We start from the raw sequence: 17,582 nt of genomic DNA, 5'->3' as shown, positions 1-17,582 counted from the left end.
CTTATCCATTTCAATATACGCAGCTTGTGAAGACACTATGATGATCTTGTTAATTTTTTAACGCTTATGAATCATCACTTCTCGATTGTGTCCATTTCAGATACCTGATTGTTGTCAGCTAAAATCAAGACATTCAACATCACAGGATATCATGCTGGACACTGGTAAATGCTGTCTGTATGGCTATAGCTTGACCGTTCGTTTCTCTCAAACAGGCACACAATTAGAGAATCCATCTATCGTTCACCAGCGTCGTCATACTTGCAATTTTGCAACTAGTTAACTGTCATCAGTTACCTGAACCAAGAAAATAAAAACTGTCATTGTTGACGAATTTAACACGATAGCTTTAAGGGTCCCGTGTCGCATAAAAGCCGTTGTCGTCGGCGTCGTCGGCCGTGAGCGAAAGATCCACCAAAACTCCCTAGAGAAGGTGGCAGGCGAGCCACCTAGGTCACGCGACCTTGTGACGTCATCACAACCTGCCCACCGGATTGTGAGCAACCTGCCCGCCGTAGAAGGTGGCAGTTAAATTAATCATAGGTCGCGAGAGGATGCTCGGGGAGAGCAGGCTGCATGGGTCTCACAATCCCCATTGGTGGCAGCACCTGCCACCACAGGGCAGTGGCCCATCGCCTAACCGCTGCACCACTGCGCCAGGAGGGGTATGGGGACTTCCTGGGATGTATGAATGTAAAATCGGGAATAACTAATTGAGCATATATGTGCATTAACCGATTAACGCTACCACGTCATACCCGTGAGGCGGTGCTTAAGTGTCCCCTCCAGTTTTTAACGTTTTTAAGTCTTTGTCAGTTCTTGTTCAGAGTACGCTGACTGCTCTCTTGATTATGTCCTAGGGTCTTTATTAACTGTTCCGAGGAAGCGTTGCAGAGGGCCCTAACACGCTCATTGATCATATTTTATCAAACATTGCAACATCTCAGTCTGCGGGAGTTATTGATTCCCAGACAACTGACCATCATCAAGTTTTTTTATATATAAATCTTGAGAGCTTTAATCGAAATCAAAACAAGAAATGTGCTAAAGAATCATTCGACTGTAACAAATTTACGTATATTATGTCGTATAATGACTGCCCTTTGCCGACTATTCCTTTTTTCTGTTAGTTAACATTGTTTTACGCTCAAAAAAGCAATAACATTCTTTGTATTTTTCTTATTCTGAGCCTATGTTGTTAATCTAGCTGCAATCGTTGTTGTTTTGTATAATTCATTATGTATATGTTATTGGCATATTTCTCATAAGTTTCTTGCACTGTTCAATTTTACGATTAGGGTCTTTTTTTGGTGCACTTCTCTTATGTTTACAGTCTCATTCGAAAATTATTATTGGCGCACTTAGGGAAAAAGAAGTCCTCCTAACGGTTGTTACCTTGGGACCGCCTCCTATAGTATTTATCTTCTGTGGTTCATGTGTGTACCTCATCAAGAAAAATGATATCAAATCCTGTACGCAATGGTCGAGTATGAGTATGCGTCAGGAGTACGTTATTTCATTATTCAACGGGACATTCCCAAGAAATATCTAACGCTATCAATGTGTCAGGTCGGTTGCCGCGATAGTGGGTCAGCTTGACCATCATTTTGTAAGCGGCATTAGCTTGCACCTGACATCACGGGCGCCATGATGGTGAGCAACGCATAGCTTTAGCAGTGCAGGCCAGAAATAGTTTCGAAAGGTGGTTTATAGAAATGTGCACCTCATCGCAGCGCTCCTGGTTCGCCAGCATGGCGGCTGCTTTGAAGTCGGGGCAAGCTCTGTATACGGGCACACATCAGCGAGGAGGGCGTAGGTTAAATATGGCAGACGTATCTCAGACGCACCAAGCCGCTTCGAGAAGCGGCTGCCGTTGTGGCCTGGATTCCCCGCCCATTTCGAAAGCAAAAGTTGTTACCAAACCCAAACTAAGCACCAGACATAAGTCATATCGCGCAGAGTTTATTGATCATGGTGCGAACGCTACCGCGGCTACCACCGTCACGCCCAGCGCGAGTGAAAGCCTTGCGAGAGGCACACAAAAGGCTCGCACCACAATCTAACAACCTGAAAAACGCCGGCGCGCGTGCGTGCTTAGATGGTGTTAGGGTCAAGCATGCAGCGAACCCAAAAGCCGACTGGAAGCCGCGGCAGCTCCCCAGCGAGCCCGTTCGCACGCGCGGCCCGTCCGGCACAAAACAAAAGGCGCACAGAACATGGCGGTGGTCGTCGACCGCACGCACGCGGCAGCGTCGGGCAGCGTAGGCAGACGCGCCGCCGACTGCGTTCTTTTTGTTGGGGGCCCTCCCGGCCTCAGCGCTGACGGGATGTGACGTTTCCGACAACGTCAGCTCGCAGACCACGCGGGCGGCGTGCTAGTAGCGCGGCGGGAAGCCAGCGGCTGGCCCCTCGCGCCCGCCAGGGCAGCGGCGCCGATTGCATGCGCAGCTGAACGCACGAACGCGTCCAGCGTGCACGTGACGACGCCCCCCCCTCCACAACCCGCTCAGGAACGGAGAGGCGCTCTCCGCGGGCGTGCGTGCTCGCGGCTCAGCTGACCAGAACTATCGGGTAGTAGTAGTTCCTACGCTGGCCGTCAAGGCCACCGTCTTTAGACGCGCTTCCTTCCGGGTCTGGCGCGAGTGCGCCTCCAGCCGGATGGCGCGAGCGGACGCGCCGGTGAAGTGCGCGCGCGGTCAGCGCGCAGCAGCGAAGTGGACGCTGATGGATGCTCGGCAGCACCGAGGCGAGGTCGCATGCGCAAACAAGCCGCGTGAGGTCGTGCTCCGAACAAAAGGCGCCAGTCCACGACGCAGAGCATGCTGATGAAACCTGCCAGACGCTGCAACCTTGCGCGCCGCGGCTGATACCTAAATCAGGCTCCGTCACCCCCGCCTTCCTTACTGCTTCCCAGTACAAAAGTGCTTCGGCCTCGTCTTGAGATGACTGCGAAGAGCGTAGTACACTCGTCGCCTGTTCCAGTTTCTATCGCTCTGCCCTTCGGTTTCCTTTCGTGACGCGGTCAGGCGTTTGTTTCCTTGTTGTGCTGGCACGCTGATGCGGGGAATTTTCGCTAATGTCTTTTTTTCTTCTTTTTTGACTCGACTCTCACCAGTTGCTCTCCTGCGCTGGCGATTATTTAGAGGCACTTGAACGCAGCATAATACGAAGCTATGAACAATATCGGATATCAAATGCGAGCAAACAGCGCAATATTCCAGCAAGAGTGGCAGATCGTGGAAACTGCGGTTTAACGAAGGTAAAAAAAAAATTCTGTTAACAATTCCGCCATCTGATGGCCGTTGTTTTGTGACTAGAAATAAAACGTGCTTCTCTGTAATCTCCCTTGTAGCACTGTCTTGCTATTTCGCTTTACTCTTCCTCTCAGGCCCTGAATTTCCTGGTCCTCATTTAATTTGCCCTTGACAGTACACACTTCAATATACTGATTTAAAAAGAAACAGGAAGGAAACAGCGCCACCAAATAACGGGGGCGAATGGAGACACGTACTATTTTGATCACTATTTGCAGGCCCATGGAAGCGCGTGGCTCCGCGTACTATCAAAACGTCTTCACGGCCTTCTGCCGAACTGATCCGCGTAAGCATCGCGCTAGAACATAGCCTAATTGCACGAAAAACGCCACAGGTGCGTTCTTTGTGTCATTTCCTGTACTGTTGTCGAGTGCCGCACGCGTGAAGTATAAGCTGCCGCCCAGATCCGCCCCTCGGTGGAAAGCCCCCAGTATAGCAGCTGACAAATTGCAGCACCAACCGAATCGCGTGGTTGCTGGCGTCCGCTAACGCAACGGTAAAAACGCGCCAACACCACTCGTGGTTTCCGTCATCTAAACCTGGGCGCATGTTTCTATATACAAGCTGGCGTCGCGAGCGGCGCTGGCGACCGGCGCTAGTACAATTAGCTAGGGTGCCTTAAGCCCCCGAGGGTGCCCGATGCGCACGCCACTGCTTAGGGGGAAAACGTCTATGGGGGAGATCGGAAGGTCGTCCGGATCTCCATCCCTTCCCCAAGAGCGCGGATGACATGTTCACCGAGAGGGAGGCAGTTATACTGCGCCTTTCCTTTCCCCGCGACAAAATTTCATCCAGCACACTGACCCGCCTAGTTCACCGGGCATCTAAACGTCTTCCACCGCTATACTTGGACGCTGCCGCATTACCAACTTTCCCGCAGATTATGCTGGATTAATGAAGAGCTGGGCCCCAATATGAAGCCATACTTTGTAATGGATTGTGGCGTCCCTGGGCATTATAATGCGCGCTGTGTATTGCGTGTATCTTTAACCAACATGGAGGGTTGCGCAAACACGAATGTTTGCGTGAAACCGACGTAGTAGCTTCGTCTTTTGACATTTGTCTCCGTAACGTTGCGGGGGAGCTTTCTGCGTCGAAGCGGCATTCCGACCTTCTTTTAGAAAAAGTTCATCATTCACGTTCGCATAAAACTGGGCGCGCATGGCTGAACGAACATTACCACCTGTACTGCCGTGCAAAGCACGCGCAAACGCACTGCCGAAGCGCACAACCTGTGCCTAAATTACCGTCGTTAATTTCTTATTTATTCTGTACCAAAATAAATACATAAATTGCACTACGGAGCAGTCGCATTCAACTCTGTCGTTTTATCACTTCTCTCCAAGCGCAGATGTTTTGCCACGTGAGCAACTGACAGAGCGGTGACTTGCTGCCCTGCAGTCCCCGTTGGCACCTTTCGTAGTGCCTGTTTCTGTCCCTATTTGTAACCTTGGGCTAATTTGTGTGACCAGTAAAGCGCCAAACTTGTAACATTGCATGAAAGGCGACCATGCTGTCAGACCGCTCAAGCCGTTTGTCTTCACTCCCTTCTACATAAATAAATAAATAAATAAATAGTACACGAAAGGCGGTATTTGAATAAACTCAGCCTTATTCTCACCACGAAAGAGGACAGCCTTTGCAAAGGGCTCGAAGTTAGAGGGAAGTATTCTGAAGTGCACGTCCAGGCGAAGCACGCTCACTGTTGACTGCAGTAGAATGCGCATAAAGATGGCAATCCGCCTTTTTCACGACGCGACTGCGCTTGCGCCCATCCCCTGGCGGCGGTGTCGCGAGACATATTGGAAGGGTCGCGCGCAACTCGAGACCGGCCGCGGAAGTGTAAACAAACCGGCTTCCTACGCGGGGTGCGTTGCTGCAGCCGTCGGGCGTTCAGTGCGACGCATTTGGCAATGCCTGCGACATGTGTTGCATACGGCTGCATTGCCCAATATGTAAAGGTAAGCAAACTCGGATTTTTTCGCTTTCCGAACGCTTCCCGGGACAGCCTTCGACGCGAAGCGTGGATAAAAGCCGTTCGCCGACTCGACGATCGTGTCCGCCATTGGGCACCGTCAAAACTGTGCGGGAATCACTTTGTGACAGGTGCGGACGAGGTACTGTGGTTAAATGCGTGCGCAGTTGATCACGAAATGTTTTATTGATGGGCAGGAAGGCCTCGAATATCACCCCGGCACCCAGACTTCGTACCGACGCTTTTTGCTTCCTCAAGCAAGACGACCAAATGGGCAAGTGCTGTGAGCCGCTTTCTACGCGCGGTGGAGCGGACAACGAAAAAGAAGCTACGAGAGCATTCACGCATGGTGCTACAATTTTGTCTTAATCTCCTAAGGAAATTTCATTGTTTATGCCTCTACATCTTGGCCAATACCCCCATGTGTGTAATGTGCCATGTATTAAGAGGCAGAAGAAGCAGAAGGTGCGCTATGCGTGTGTTCGCATCATATCCATGATGAAAAGCTCTGCGTGATTTCGTCGGAATGGCTCCATGTGCACTTCTCGCGTACGTCTTTATGGACGCGCATGCTTGTTTAACCTATGCAGCGGTGTGCTGTGGGAAAATAAAGTGAAATGCTAGCAGAGCTGCCATGTTGCGAGTACGCTTGTGCTTTTATCGCTCGTGTAGCTATTCGGAAGCGCTTGAGCACAACGATTGCTTGTGAAAACTTGGTTTGGTTTGGTTTAATGGGGTTTAACGTCCCAAAGCGACTCAGGCTATGAGGGACGCCGTAGTGAAGGGCTCCGAAAATTTCGACCACCTGGGGTTCTTTAACGTGCACTGACATCGCACAGTACACGGGCCTCTAGAATTTCGCCTCCATCGAAATTCTGCCGCCGCGGCCGGGATCGAACCCGCGTCTTTCGGGCCAGCAGCCGAGCGCCATAACCACTCAGCCACCGCGGCGGGATTGTGAAAACTGTTGTCCCCAGTCGTTTTCTGTGCTACGGCGTGCACGATGTAGTATCCACCTTTCATGGATGGCAGGCATATACAGCGGAAAACGCCATTCTCACTGATCGCGGATATCTCATTGAACATTATGTTCCGAATGTAGCCTTCATCTCTGTAGCGGCGGCCCTTGCTCAGCTGGCGATCGCATCGCATGCCTTATGATCGGAGATACTGATGAATTTGCTCTTCGATGGGCTCAGCAGCCTGCCTCGGACTTCGCACACAGCCACCAGTCAATCCTAGAAATCCTCCAGGCACCAGGTGCTGCCCAGGACACGCCATCGTTGACAGATTCCTACAAAACGTGCTCCGCAGCGGCACTCACTCCGGCCGGGTTGGGCGCACAGTACCCTTAAAATGAGCTTCCAGCGCTTTACGCGAGGTGGCAGCACAGGAACATGAAAAAGGCGGATTGCTCCGATGTCGTAGCAACTGCGCCTTGTTGTCAAACCCGGTGCACAACAACATCCTGCGTGTTTCTAAATTTCGCTTACCGTGACCTGCCCTGACGACCATCGTAGACGTTATTTGCGTGCTACGCCATCATGGCGCCTGCCACGTCACGTGCAAGCCATTTGCATGTATACCAACTTACCAAGCAAGAATAAGAAAAATAAAAAAAAACTAATCAACCGCGTTTTACCTGTGCCTTGTCGTTGCATATGGCATTACGCTTGGCATCATTACGCAAGGTATACTCTACACCCACATTCATTAACTCTACACTACACCCAATTTTCATCGAAGAGGACTTCCTCTTCCCGCTGTTGATCTTTCTGGCAGTACAAAGCGGCTAATCTTTCATAATACGCAGATTTCCGCGCGCCCTACTTGCTCAACTGTCGCCCTGCCATACACGCGCAGAAACTCGCGCAGCGCAGGCAAAAAATAAAAATAAACAAAGGAATGTAGATCAAGGAAAGTACCGAGCTGTCACGCAGTCTCTTGGTATAACTGAAGGCCGATTGTGTGGCAGTAGACCGCAGGCCGATTGTGTGGCAGTAGACCGCAGACTGTAATCGTCACTGAGCGTTCCTTTTGTGCTCATATTCGGAGGAAACCAAAAATTTAGGGCCTTTTTTACACTACCGCTCATAAAAAGGGACGCCGTGCGCTTCGAAACCGGTTATTGGGACTGAACAACGACGCAAACATTGAACTGTTAGCTCAATTCGCACAACATGTTTACAACTTACTAGGAATCGTATCCCGCTCGGTGTCATCTTTTCGCACTAAAAACGCGACCGCAAGTGTGCCAAAAGAGGGAAGGCTACCACCATAAAGTTCGACGTGTATCTGCTCATCGTTACCATGTCATTCTTACCTCAGAATACTAACACCCGGAAGTTAAACGCGCCCAAAATGAAACCTTCACTGCGTCAGATTGACCGATAAAGAGAGAGATGAGTGGGCTGTGTGATGTCCATTACAGGGCCATTTGTGAGCTAATAAGCGGCGTCGGCAACATCGCGATCGGGCGCGCGACCACCAAACGCGCTCCGGATTACACTCCCATCAAGGCGAGAGCAGTCGCGGTGTCTCACCTTCTTACCACGGGCCTTGCAGCGGACAACGGCGAAGCTGCCGCGTTATTACGCATGGCGGACAAATTATTCAGGACCCTCCATCAAGTCACCTCGTCCGATATGCATGCTAAATGGAACGCAAGCTACGCTCGCGAAATGCACGTCGCGCCCGGGCATGCCACATACACTCGCGCGCATTTCGCATCTCCCTTCTCTTTGTCTCGTCGGCGTCTTCGTGTTATCCCAGCATTCTAGTTCCGGGTGTATCGGCGCTAGTCAGTATATACGCAGATCCGTTTCATCGTGAGCGAGTAAGCTGAAAAAAAAAAAAGCTGCATGCACCGGACTTCTCTCGTTGCTTGTTTTCCTTTTACTATAGTTTCGGTGTCGACATTCTACTTGAGACAATGAGCTCGAGCAACACTTTTGAATTAATCCACCCTTTGCGGTGCCTGGGTAACCTTCTCTCTCACCCTTGAAGGATGTCCGCCAGCGGCCCTGCACACTCTAAAGAAGAATACGCTTATATGGGAGTAAAAAGGGGAGTAAGCTGCGCTCTAGCAGCACTCCCTTTTATAAAACTGAGTTCTGTTTAGAGTGTAACGACCGCCTCTCAGGAAGAGCAGTATAGCACATTTCATTTTAAGGCGAAAGCCTTTAATGGCACATACTCGCGGTGACCGTCCGTCCGTTACATCCAAAGCCTGGAACAGTGCCAGCTGTGACCCTCCCCCGCACCGTCGCACACCCTCGTCGCCCCTCGACGACAGGTGGCGGCACCGAAGCGCATGCGCAGCTGCGCACAGCAACAGTGACGTCACCTGCACCGGCAGGCGGAGCGAGTACTCGCTGCGACTGCGCTCCTTCGCCAGACGTGTCGTTGCAGTCGAGTGAGTGAGCCGGATGGCTCCCGAACGGCGGAAGATGAATGAACAAATGAAAAACTAGGACACTTTGGAAATTCTAAAGTGTGTTCGGCGAAAGCCTGTGACCGTTCGACTGTGGGCCCCATGCACAAACTAAGCCATGGAAATAGGCAGTGGAGTGGGAACAGGCTATCGCCGAAGACACTTTAGAATTTCCAAAGTGTCTTCCTAATTTTTTTTTTCTCCTACCTCTCTCTTCAGGTCCCTCTTGGTCCGCAGATGCATCATTTAAAAGCGGCAAAGTACATTAGGCGGCGGAGTTCTTAACGGCTAATGCTGGACACGTGAACGCTCCAGACTCATTACTTATGTTCCGTCACTTGCGACCAGAGAATTAAGGGCGATGCAGGCAGCGTGAGTTTCAATTTGTTTTTGCTCTTTGCTCTCGTGGGGATAAGGCGATATTCTTGAGATATTATACCAGCTACTCCTTTTGCGAACAAGGCGGTAAAGAATCTCACCAAAGCAGAAATGAAATCGCCCTTTGAAGAAAGGGCTAGCCACTCCAAAATAAGGGAGGGCGTGATGATGAAGACAAAAAAGAAAAACAAAAGAAAAGAGAACGACAAGGACGTCATCCTATAGCATAATCCAGTGACAAGTAGCCCGACGTGTTCTCGCGAGTTTTCGCGCGTGAATAAAACATTTCGCAGGCGAATTTTATGAACCGAGGACGTTCGCATAACGAAGGTGCAGGCTGAGATCTCGCGAACTATGTGTAGAGCGGCTGCGTGGTAAAGCATGACAGCATCAAGGGAAAGGGAACGATAAATGTCTTCAAGCCACGTTTATCGCTTCCCTCCGGCTTCACTTTGACCGTTCGCCTTTAATAGCTACTCGAGGTGATGCACCACGACGGTTCATTTTTATTTTTTTTTTCACTTCTCGTGAGCACCACCTGTCATGCTTTTTTACGGTTACGAAGAAGTGAGTGGAAACAGCAAAATACGAAAGAAGAGTCCCTAGAGCAGAAAATGGGGGAAAATTGGGATATACTTAAAACAAATAAATAGAATGGACTACGAAAACGTCAACCACTCTCCTGTATGAGAACAGGAAAAGGTCGCTCCGCGCGTTGCTTCATGCCACGGTCGTAAAGGATACGTTCAGGACAGTGATCGGGCTCGGATTCAGAGTTTAACATGGTTGTTCAGATACATGGTTGGTATGAAGACACCTTTTCGAGAAGCCCTTGTCAGAGAAAAAAAAAAATAAAGAAACTACGATTCGCCCTACCCGCCATTAAACTTCCTCCCTGACTTCTGCACTTAATTTGCGAATCGGCGAATGACAGCATTTCGTGGGGTGAGCACAAGCGAATGCTCCTTGTATGAAACTAGAGAAAAACTTTGTTTTACGCGAGGCTCGAAACCTAAAGAAAGCGAAATAGAATCAGTGAAGGGTACTTGATGGGGCGCCTGGGGAGAGTAGGGGAAGGGGATCGAGAGAGAAGGAATACTCGAGCTGCCGATAAGACGAAAAGCGCTACTTATTCTAGGGTAGGGCCTTTCACTTTTATAAAAGGTTGATATTTTAAACGCTTGAAACCTCGACATTTTTCAACATATACAGCCTCGTGGCTGCATCCAAGATCCGATCTTCCTCAGGACTGATAAAAAAAAAGGCGATCACACAATGGTTAACGCGGAAAACTAGCACTATAGCTGGCATGCGACAATAATTACTGACAGGAAGATGCAGTTAGTGCGGGATGTCCCTCCTCATCGTCACGCTACACTCCAAACACGAAAGGAGTAAAAAGGGAGAAAGCTGTATTCTAGTGTGCTCCCTTTACGGGGCAGGGTCCCAATGCCGGCTCTATAGATACCCATAACTAACAATACGGAATACTTACGGTTGTCAACGGAAATAAATTCCCTCTTCAAAACTTTCGAAGTTGTAGCAGTTACGAAGATTTCAACGGAGGTTTCAACCTCCTCTATTTGCTAACCTCAGGGCCTTTAGTTTCACTTTAAAAGCCTCCTCTCATTGCTAAATGCATCAAGTTGCTATTCTTTGCAGTGGGGAATACGTCTTCGCAGCCAAGAGCATAAGCATTCCTCCGAAACTTTGGCAGCATACCCTGCCCCTAATAGGAAGTGCGCTATAGGACAGCTTACTCCTTTTTTTTACTCTCATATAAGCGTATTCGGGTTTAGAGGCCGCACCTTTTCTGGGGGTGGGGGGGGGGGGGGGGGGGGCGATGATGACGACAAACGCCCATTGCCCGGGAACATAGCCTTGAAGGGGTACAGGTACAAAGTTTTTGGCTGTCCTTTTTTTTTTCTCTTGAAAAAGGCCTACGGACCTAATAATAATGAAAATGAGATGAAAACACCAGTGCGCAGTGGGAATAATTAATTACAAACGACTTTGCGCGGGCAGTTTCGATCTCGGTTGGCGCCAGCTCTGGAGCCCACCTTTACGTTACGGTCGACTTGCCATCCTGGGTTATCACATTCTGGTGACGTCAGCATGCCGGCAAGCACTGGTTGTTCCTGTTAACAACCGCTGATTTCGGTGACGTCACAATGGTTGGGGCAAGTGCACCTTGACGTCACCCGGTTCGGGTGGAAATGCCGAGCGGATGCTCGGACAACATTCAAAATCTTATTAAAATATGTTCCACTCAACGCCTGCCACTCAAACTTGCTGCAAGGCATCTTCCAACGCCCATGAAACAAATCGTATCGTTTGTTGGCGTTCGAAATTTTGTTTCGTACCCGTTTAACAGGCGGCGCTGTGGAAGTGCATCGAGGGACCCTAGTGAGTACTATCCATTTGCCCGCGGAATGTTGGCTGCCACTTGACATTACTTTTTTCGACTTGCTGCATGGGCGACTTTTGCAAGTACCCTGAAGCGGCGCACAACACGGCCCGATTTCAAAGTGTTCGTGCCTAATTCCCCTCGACAGAAGGCTCGTTTTTGGAAAGCACTGTTTTGAGAAGGCCTCCGTGTCAAAAACTCACGACCTGCTAATTTGCTATTCTCCACGAGCGACGAAGAGATTGAGGGGTAGCAGCTGTTTGATAGTTGTATGATTTTGTCTTGATAGTTGATAGTGTTTGATATAGTTGTACGATTTGTCGGAAAACGGTTTTTCTGCGGGGAAATTTGAGCGGAGAGCCATGGTACTCTTGACAGAAAGAGCGGTTCACGCTGCCCACTCTAGGCCAGTTCTTTTGACCCGTGTGAATTTAACAGTTGGCACAGTGTTCGAAGACGTAATCTAGCCCTTTCGTTCAAAATGCCGCGGGTTCACCGAGTCATCGGAGAGTTCCCAGGATTTCGAAACCATTAATTGTTTTTTTGGGGGGGGAAAGGAAATGGCGCAGTATCTGTCTCATATATCGTTGGACACCTGAACAGCGCCGTAAGGGAAGGGATAAAGGAGGGAGTGAAAGAAGAAAGGAAGAAGAAGTGCCGTAGTGGAGGGCTCCGGAATCGCCACCTGGAGGGAAGTGGCGGAAACGGGGGAGGGTCTTGCCCTCACAGGAGCATCAACATCATCATCCCTATTTATTAGCTGCAGGTATTCCTTTTTTCCCGCACAATAATTGTCTTCGGTTGCTGGGTAATGTACAATATTTAATCAATATTCAGGCAACTTTTAATTTGTAGCGGTATATCAGACTTCCCCGGGCTCATAAGGATACACTGTTAGCATCATCATCATCGCCATCATCTTGAGAGTCAAAGGCATGTGTCGTTGCATGATCTTTGCAGTATGTCATACATGAGAACAGGCGCGTTTACCTGCTGGACAATCCGAATGTCATTAATGTGGACCGGGTTGTGAGCACTCTTTGTAATGCGTCATGTGCGCATGTGTAGTGATGTGGGATCTATATGTATCTTGAAATGGGGTGGAAGGGGGTGGATGGGGCCTGGTATGACGATAAAATCACATCGTTGTCACGTGAGTTGGTGTGATGTCATATTACAGCATCGTCACGTGACTATAGGTTTGATGGCACATTAAATCGCTGTCACGTGACCTGGTATGACGTCACTCACATGATGTCATCACCAATTGTAACAATTAGTCTTAGCGTTACTTGATTACATTACTTAGCGTTAATTAATTACACGACGTCATAATCTTCGTCACGTGACTTGTCGGCTCGTGACGTCGCATGGCGCCATTTCTTGCGGACCTTGATAGTGAGCCATCTAATGTTTTCGCATTAATGAAAGAAGCCGCCCGTTTCTACACAGACATAAATACAACGTGCCTCTGTTGGTGTACTACAGTCGCAGCTTGTTAGGTGTTTGCGAAGGCAATGTACAGAGGACTGAAAAGAGAATTCTCGCTATGCCGGATAGAGCCAGAAAATCGAAATATACTGATATGCGTCTGCATAACCGTCGCATTGGAAAGTACATCGACGACCAGTTTCTTTATATTCGGTAAACATTCTCAAGCCTGAAAAGAGTATCGTGAATACCTCCCCCTCCTCCCAATTTCTGGTAGATGGTGTAGAAGGGCTGTGTTTGTCAATTGCCGGTTCGTGCGTGAATGAGCGAGAGGCTTCCAATACGAACAAGTATACACGAATCAGGTTGCCGAATATTGACATTGGTAAAGTACTCACCGACGTACAAGTGGTAACCGCGTATGGGACACCCCTGCCTGCAGGCCATATACTCTCTGAGGGTTCATCCCAGATTATAAGCTTCTCCTACTGCGTGCACATCAATAGTGTCTGTACACACCTTATTAAATAATACCATCATCATTTTGGCTTTCCTGTCTCACAGGATTCTCAGAGCTGTTTTTAACTGAAAAACGTCTTAATCAGTTCTTTTGTTTTGTTTTTGTTTGTTTTCTGAGGTGGAGCAGCCAACCTCAACCTCACAATTTGAGGTTAAGGTCAGGGTGAGTGAGGTCAGCAGTAGCCCCAGGAAAAGTGAGGTGAGGGCGTCTAAGGAGACCTCAATGAGGTTGAGGTTGAGTGAGGTCGGCAAATTCTTTTTGAGGTGGAGGTGAAGTCCAGATTTTTTAGGTCAAATACCGACCTCTGCTGATAAGTTATAACTAGAGGCACTAAATAAAGACTTAGAGTACCGTCACTGCAGCACGGCGGTAAGCAGGGGCTGCCATTTTGTTGTTTATCATTGTTGCCAGATTGCCGCTTCGGCGACCTCGCCGCTAACTTTGGCCCGGCCATTTTGTAAACAACGCTGTTAGCCACCCTGCGCTGCGGCGGGGATCGTAGCCGTACGGCATGGAGCCGCTCAGATGCAAACGGTACAGCTGTTGCCTTAAGTTTATGTTTTCGTCGTGCTGAGCTGAAATGCTGCGAGGCGCGGAATCCCTGGTCACTGAGTCGGTCACCGGCAGCACTCGCAGCGTCGCAGCACTAGGACTACCACAGTGGCCCGACTGAAAACGCATAAGCCACAAAATGGCAGCCCCCATGAACCGTCGCAGTGTAAACAAATATCACGTGATGCAAATTGACCAATGATCGTGGCGGCGGCACAGAAGAATACGAGAAAAGAGTGCCGGTATAAGTCTTTATTTAGTGACTCTTGTTATAACCACGCAGCACCGCTCGCCCGGCAACGCGCTGGAAACGGACCTTCCGCAGTGGCCGTTCTCTGTACTAAATCGAAGCGACGGCACTGGCACGAGCATGGGCCCTTTATCGGTACTCCACAGTGCTGTCAGTCACCCGAGTTGCAAGAGACAATCAACAAACAAGCGAGCAAGGAACGCGGAAGGACCAACATGCGCGGAGAGCGTTGAACAGCGCGCGCCGAGAAGCATTGCAAAGGAGTCCCCTCGAAAGAGTCATTCCGGAAAGACAGTGGGAAGCCATCTTTGAGTGAGCCTATTCAAGCGCGTCAGCACCGGGTCGTCGCCGGGGTGAGTTTGACATTGCTGACTCAGGCTGCTCAGCCGGTCCACTTTCCGTGTAGTCGGAGTCCTTCGAAGACGGCCTCGTCGGCCGCGGAGGTATGTGCGCCGGTGAGGTATCGGCCAGCCCTCCTCCATCCACCGCGGCGGTGCTTGCCCCGAGATGCTCGGTGGAAAGGGGGCCTTGTTTCGGGAACAAACAACGCCTAAACAAGCCCCGGAGGGGGTGATGGAAGAGGAGGGGCTGCCAGCAGGGAAGTCGTTCTCGTTCGAGCGAGACGACAGAATCTATACGTGTCGTCGGGCTGGCTTCTTTCATGGTCCCCCCCCCCCCCCCCGCCGTATTCGCAGCGGCCGACGGCAGCCCGAGGCGGTTCGACGGCAGCGGGCTGCAGGCTTCGTTGGACTGCCATTGTCTTGGCCGTGTCTGGCTGCCAGTGAAAAGCGTCGCTGCGTGCGTAATTGGTGGGCCTCTGTAATTGCCGGCGGCCGTTAACGACGGGGCATCGACTGGCTGGAGCGGCGCGCGCTTCCGGGAGGACGCGGCCGCGTCGAAAGGCGCGCCCGGTCAGCGCGCTTCTTCGGGGAGGGGGGCGGGCCGCCGGCGTCGCCGTGCAAAATCAATGCTTCCAATGCCGCCCCCTCCTTTCTCGCCGCGAGCTTCAAGAAAGAATTACAGCCGAGAGGGCTGTTAGTGGCCGCTCTGGGCGCTCGAGCACGCTGCGATAACTACGTGGCGGACGCCTTCGCGCCGGTGTCATGCGCGCCCCAGCAAGAGAAAGATAACGGTAAGGCCCGCGCCTTTAAAAGCGCATTCGTATTACCTCCGGTACAGCGCGTCGACATGGCTTGGTCCACGCGAACTCTGCGCTAATGAAACGACTTGCGGGTGGAAGGAAATAAAAGGAGATAGTGAACGAACGGAAACTTCAAGCCTTTCAAGCGTGACGCCGGTGATGCGTTCACGCGGCACCCACGTGTGACACCGTTAGAGAAACGCATGCCGACCACGTCAGTATTAGGGGTCTGGGCGAGGAAAATACCGGCTGCTGCGACCGCGTAAGCGGCCTCTTTCTGGTACATGACGGGGTGCGCTGTGATTTATGCCGACTCGCAAAGCGACTTCATTATTATTGCGCTCGCAGTGCGGGGCACGGCAATCAGTAACTAATTTTGCACTGTCTGTGTCGCACGTTGAACAATATTTCCGGCAACCTTGATCAATATTTCCGGCCGCTAGTTCTCTGATAATAATAATAATAATTGGTTCTTTTTTTTGGGGGGGGGGGAGGAAATGGCGCAGTATCTGTCTCATATATTGTTGGACACCTGAACCGCGCCGTAAGGGAAGGGATAAAGGAGGGAGTGAAAGAAGAAAGGAAGAATAGGTGCCGTAGTTCTCTGACGTCATTGCACTTTCTTGGTCGAGGTCAAGGTATGAACATCTGCGACAAATGTGTGGCAGCGCAGATTACACTCCATGAAAAAATTCAATCACAAGTTTATGGAGAGAAAATGCTAAAGCGCCCGTGTGCTGTGCGATGCAGTGCACGTTAAATATCCCCAGGTGGTCGAAATTATTCCGGAGCCCTCCACAACGGCACCTCTTTCTTCCTTTCTTCTTTCACTCCCTCCTTTATCCGTTCGCTTACGGCCCGGTTCAGGTGTCCAACGATATATGGGACAGATACTGCGCCATTTCCTTTTCCCAAAAGCCAATTATTATTATTATTATTATTATTATTATTATTATTATTATTATTATTATTATTATTATTATTATTATTATTATTATTATTTATTAGGAAACGTCGTACTATGCTGGAAAAGAGGAAACTGCGCGTTCTGGTGCTAACATGTTCCCTGCAGACGATCCGAACTATGCGTTCTGAAGACTGTTTTCATGAACGTGATGCGCGTACTTTTGTACGAACACTCCATAGTTTCCTCTCCTTTTTTCAATTTGTAGCTTTTCGATACGAGATTGCTGGTATAGTCTCTCATTCGGCCCTTAAATGGCCAGCGTCGAACGTTTATCTATTGATCTGCACATCTTAGTCGTGCACATGTTAGGGCGCTCGGCTACTGATCCGGAGTTCCCGGGTTCGAACCCGACCGCGGCAGCTGCGTTTCGATGGAGGCAAAACGCTAAGGCGGCCGTGTGCTGTGCGGTGTCAGTGCACGTTAAAGATCCCCAGGTGGTCGAAATTATTCCGCAGCCCTCCACCACGGCACCTCTCTCTTCCTTTCATCCTTCACTCCCTCCTTTATCCCTCCCCTTACGGCGCGGTTCAGGTGTTCAACGGTATATGAGACAGATACTGCACCATTTTCTTTCTCTAAAACCTATTATTATTATTATTATTATTATTATTATTATTATTATTATTATTATTATTATTATTGTTATTATTATTATTATTATTATTATTATTATTATTATTATTATCTTATTCGAACCGCTTTGTTTTTACTGGGCCGGTTTTCACTATTTTTCGAGCATCAGCGCATGCACATTTTTTCTTAACATGAGTACACGCGTTAACTGTGGTACTTCGCTCTCTAGTTTAGCTGCGGATGTTTCTCAGCATACCCGCAAAGTCGGAACAGGAAATAAGCGAAACACATCGGAGCTGCACGCACGCATATGATTCCAGCCAGCTGACGCTCGACCTACCCGCCGCGGTGGCTCAGTGGTTAGGGCGCTCGACTACTGATCCGGAATTCCCGGGTTCGAACCCGACCGCGGCGGCTGCGTTTTTATGGAGGAAAAACGCTAAGGCGCCCGTGTGCTGTGCGATGTCAGTGCACGTTAAAGATCCCCAGGTGGTCGAAATTGTTCCGGAGCCCTCCACTACGGCACCTCTTCTTCCTTTCTTCTTTCACTCCCGCCTTTATCCCTTCCCTTACGGCGCGGTTCAGGTGTCCAACGATATATGAGACAGATACTGCGCCATTTTCCTTTCCCCAAAAACCAA

This window comes from Amblyomma americanum, chromosome 1, assembly GCF_052857255.1.
Source record: "Amblyomma americanum isolate KBUSLIRL-KWMA chromosome 1, ASM5285725v1, whole genome shotgun sequence".
NCBI lineage: Eukaryota > Metazoa > Arthropoda > Arachnida > Ixodida > Ixodidae > Amblyomma > Amblyomma americanum.
This window is presented reverse-complemented; position numbering follows the sequence as displayed.